General features: G+C 45.2%; 1 pseudogene; it reads left to right on the top strand.

The window, feature by feature from the left end:
* Positions 1-3,329: 3,329 nt before the first annotated feature.
* LOC119359953 lies at positions 3,330-3,468 on the top strand (annotated as a pseudogene).
* Positions 3,469-5,091: the final 1,623 nt, after the last annotated feature.

Genomic DNA, 5,091 nt, shown 5'->3' with positions numbered 1-5,091 from the left:
TCGTGTCTACCAATGGCTGGTCCCCCGCAACCGCAACCTCCATCCAACCATCGAGCAAGGAGGGCGTAGAGTCGCATCCCTGTCTACCAGCCTGTGCGATCTGGATGGGGAAGCAGTGAGGCAAGCAAGAGAACGGTGGCACCACTAACTTGGACTTTCGCGGCTGCTTCCTTCCTCTTGATATTGAAGCAACATCTTCGATGGAATATTAGATTCTAAGTGGAAACCTACCCCCTAAAACATACCATACCACCACATTTGTTACTGCTGGTTTCTCCCATCCACCAAGGAGTACATCACAAAGATCTCACTTATTCAAATTCAGTTATACTTTAGCCATGGCTAGTAGCTGACCCTCAAATGCTCACATGATACTGTAGCTTGGCAATTATATGTGTGGGCTTTACAGTTGTAGTTGTGTGACTGTCACTGTTTTCGTTTTCCAATGTTCAAAAAAGCGGAAAGCGCAAGCGAAGCAGAAGGCCACAGCTTAGAGCAATGGGCACTTAAGCGTTTTTTGAAATTGGCTAGAATTTGACAGATTTGGAATAATATACAGAGTAAAGTAGGAAACATAGCACATGGATAATTGATATAGCATCTAAAATACAGTTCACACCATAGCAAATACACATCAGGTTCACATAGCAAGGAATATAACAACTAAAATGCAGTTCAGTTAAAATAGTTAGAACCTAATAGAGATCATGTGCCAGAATTTTTCCATAATATGGGAAATAGTTCCCGTATAGAGGCTAATAGTAAGATAGATGGCATTATTACCATTATTGTGCAAGCAGAGCAGTTCAAAACAGCCAAATTCTGGCCAAATTTAAGAAAAATAACGCTTAATCTACCGCTTAGAGCAAAAGCGAAGCGATTTTCCATCACTCAGCGCTTAAGCGTCGCTTAAAAACGCTTTCTTTAACCCTGCTGTTTTCCGTGTGAGTTATGGTCAGAAAGGGCAATGCAAAATATCCATAACTTCTACTGATGTTTTCGACCACACCTAAAACTGGCCCAATGTGTTAATGCTAAGCAAATGGATCGTTAATTAAAAGAGACATGATAAATTATAAAAGGATAGGTGCCTAACAGGGAGGCTACGAAGTGGGAAACAAACAAAATGAAAACTGGCATAGAAGAAGTGGAAAGAACAACGGCAAACTACCTGATATGATCCATGTCGATAGGCCCATCTCTGCTTCTCACACAAAGTCCATATCTGCATGGTCGTTGTTGCTGATGCAAAATTGGCATATTGTATTAAAGAAAGGATTTGGAGGCAGAGTAGAACCAAAAATGATGTGGTTCATCATCTTAAAACAAAAGGCTTTCCTTCATATCATTATATTACCCCTGCAAAAATAGAATCAGAGTCAGTATATACATGCCAATTTGTTGACCCAGTAATCAACACACATACTTCTAAGCATCTAATTTTCTATGTAACAACAAAATTGGGAGGCGGGCACATGGAAAATATGAGTATTTGTTGTCAATGTGTAAAAGAATGTATGATGGTATCTATATCGATCAACCTGTGGATTATGTTACATTCGTAAAGCAACAAATAGACATGCTTGCTTGGTAATGAGCATTTGGCATACAACGCTGAACCTATTTGGCAATAATAGGACGTCACTGATTTTAAATTATCAGTATATGTCATAAATTCATGATTATGCATATTAATATTATTGTTTTGTTGAATAATTTTGTAGGCGGTAACAATGGAAGTATATTGGTGGCAATAGTGTTAATGCAAGTTAAGTTTGTGCAAATAATAAATCATGAAGACGTCTAGAAATAGAGAACTATGGAACAAGCTCTAATGATGTATCCAAAAAGGGTTTGTGTAGCCTGAGCAAATACTTCTGCAACCATAATATACCTCACAACACTGAAGTATGAACACACATGACTGTAGGCTGGCAATTCCGCTATATTTCACTAAAAGGGGTGCCTGTTTCTGCGCTATGATGTGAAAGGGCCTTCAAAACCTTAGATACAGGTACTTTGGCAAATCTAATTCTAAAATTTATGTCCTTCGAGATAGGAAATTACATGAGGATACAACTATATATCCTGATTGAAGCAAACATAAATCATACATACAGATTAGAAACTGAAGAAAAGCTAAATATCTATCCATAAGCAGTAAAGGAAAAAACCGTTTCAAATAATAATATTCTAAAGGCTGGAAACTCACCACTGCAATGAAGAAATACAGGCACCTGTGCATCGTATCTGGCCTTGCTACTTCCTCTAGAAATCCCCTCGCATCTGTCAATACATATTTTTCAGAAGACAACACTCATAACAATCTCAACAACGAACTGACACTGACATCTAAAATGGCATCCAAAATGAAGCCATGCGTGTAAAATTCCATCACATATTTATTTTGGAAGGAAATAATTGAAAACTATCACAACCAACATCTGAGAGCAGCATCCAGAGATTACCTCACCATGGAGAGGCACTGGCCATCCTCGCCATCCCCGGATGGCAGGCAGCTGGGCGCCATGAGAGTGTGAGAGTATGGGAGAGATTACCTCACCATGAGAGTGTTAAACATACATGGCGCATACGTGACAGAGGAGGATCTTCAGAGATAGTTCAGGAGGTAGTTTAACTAGGATATGATCGGTTGTAACCAAGTCTATCTCTTGTTTTTCTTTCTCCTCAAGTTGTATCCCGATTCTCCCTTATCTTCTCAACCAACTCATGTATGCGCCTCATGTAGCACGTCGCCCAAGATAGGGTAAGACGTTTCCGCCATCGCACATGGTAATCAGAGCCTTCCTCTTCCAATCTAGCCTCCCGATTGCATCTAGTGCATAGACATGTCTTCATCCTCCGGCGCAGCTCAACCTAGCCTCAATGGCCAGGTCACCGAGAAGCTCAACCGCACGAATTACGTGTTGTGGCGCACGCAGGTCACACCCCACCTGCGGGGCGCCGGTGTCTTTGGCTACGTCGACGGCACCGCGCCAGAGCCGGCCCGACTCCACGTCACCAAGGACAAGGACGGCAAGGAGTCCTCTGAGCCCAACCCTCTCCACCCACTTTGGGTCCGGGAGGATCAACAAGTGCTTGGCTATCTGCTGAGTACTCTGTCCAAGGAGGTGCTGGTCGCGGTCACCGCGATCACCACGGCGCGCGACCTCTGGGTGGCCTTGGCGGGCATGTTCTCGTTCCAGTCCCTCAGCCGCGTCAACAACATCAGGACTGCCCTCATCAACGCGCAGAAGGGCAACCAATCGGTCGCCTCCTACTTCGCCTCCCTGCGCGGCCTCGCCGATGAGCTCGCCGCCGCCGGAAAACCCATCCAAGATGACGAGTTGATCTCGTATATCCTCCACGGCCTCGACGTCGACTACCAGCCGCTCGTCTCCGCCCTCGACGCTCGCGTCACGCCCGTCACCCTCGACGAGCTCTTTACCATGCTGAGTAACTTCGATCAGCGCATGGCGCAGTTCCACGGCTCCTCCGGCTGCTTCAAGTCTTCGGCCAACGCCGCGTCTCGCGGACGTGGTGGCGGCTCTCGCTCGCGTGGATCTCCCCGCAACAAGGGGCGGTCAGGAGGAAACATCAACACTGGCGGCTCCTCCAACTCTCGTGGCGGCCGCTCCAACAACTCCAAGCCTCGCCGCGGCGGCGGCTCCAGTCGGTCCCGTCCTGATGCGCCCCGCTGCCAGGTCTGTGGAAAGCTTGGGCACACAGCCAAGGACTGCTGGTACCGCTACGATGAAGATGAGGACTCCTCCCAAGACGAGGACAAGGTTGCTGCGGCTGCGGACGGCTCCTACGGCGTTGACACGAACTGGTACGTTGATAGTGGGGCTACCAACCACATCACCAACGAGCTCGAGAAGGTCACCATGAAGGAAAAATACCGGGGCAAGGATCACATCTACACCGCCAACGGCGAAGGTATGAGGATTAGTCATGTTGGTCACTCACTTTTTAGTACCCCTCGTCGTAAACTTCATCTAAAGAAAATTTTGCTAGTCCCTAGTGCCGACAAGAATCTCCTTTCTGTTCATAGAATTGCCATTGACAACCATGTCTTCCTTGAGTTTCATCCTTATTTTTTCTTGATCAAGGATCAAGCAACGAAGAAAGTGCTCTATCGAGGTAAATGTGTTCGAGGGCTCTACCCGTTGATTCCGGAGCGTAGAAGATTCAATAAACAAGCCTATGGTGCTGCCAAACTCTCATCAACACGGTGGGACGATAGATTAGGACATGCTGCTTTCTCTTTTGTTGAAACACTGCTTAGGAAAAATAAGCTCCCGTTTGTTGGTGAGCGTGATCGTGAAACTATTTGTGATTCTTGTCAATGTGCCAAAAGTCATCAATTGCCCTATCCCATATCTACTAGTGTTTCTACCAAACCCTTGTAATTAATCTTCTCTGATGTGTGGGGCCCTGCTCCTAGTTCTGTTGGTAGACACACTTACTATGTGAGCTTCATAGATGACTACAGCAAATTTTCTTGGATTTATCTTCTCAAGAAAAGATCCGATGTTTTTCACGTCTTTCAAAACTTTAAAGCTCTCGTTGAACGAAAATTTGATAGTAAAATCATTGCTGTCCAATCGGACTGGGGAGGGGAATATGAAAAATTAAATTCCTTCTTCCAAAACCTTGGCATATCACATCATGTGTCATGCCCTCACACTCATCAACAGAATGGCTCTGCTGAACGCAAGCACCGACACATAGTTGAGGTTGGTTTAGCCCTCCTAGCTGGCGCATCTATGCCCCTCAAGTTCTGGGATGAGGCTTTCCTCACAGCAGTCCACATTATAAACATGCTTCCTAGTCGTGTCATTAACAATGAAACACCACTAGAACGACTCTTCCATGTTAAACCTGACTACAAATCTCTCCGTGTTTTTGGATGTGCCTGTTGGCCCAATCTTCGCCCATATAACACTCGAAAGCTCATGTTTCACTCAAAACAGTGTGTCTTCCTAGGCTATAGCACCCAACATAAATGTGTCAAGTGCCTAGACGTTGCCACTGGCCGTGTGTATATCTCACGCGATGTTATCTTTGATGAAACCAAATTTCCTTTTG

This window comes from Triticum dicoccoides, chromosome 2A (assembly GCF_002162155.2).
Source record: "Triticum dicoccoides isolate Atlit2015 ecotype Zavitan chromosome 2A, WEW_v2.0, whole genome shotgun sequence".
Taxonomy (NCBI): domain Eukaryota; kingdom Viridiplantae; phylum Streptophyta; class Magnoliopsida; order Poales; family Poaceae; genus Triticum; species Triticum dicoccoides.
This window is presented reverse-complemented; position numbering and strand designations above follow the sequence as displayed.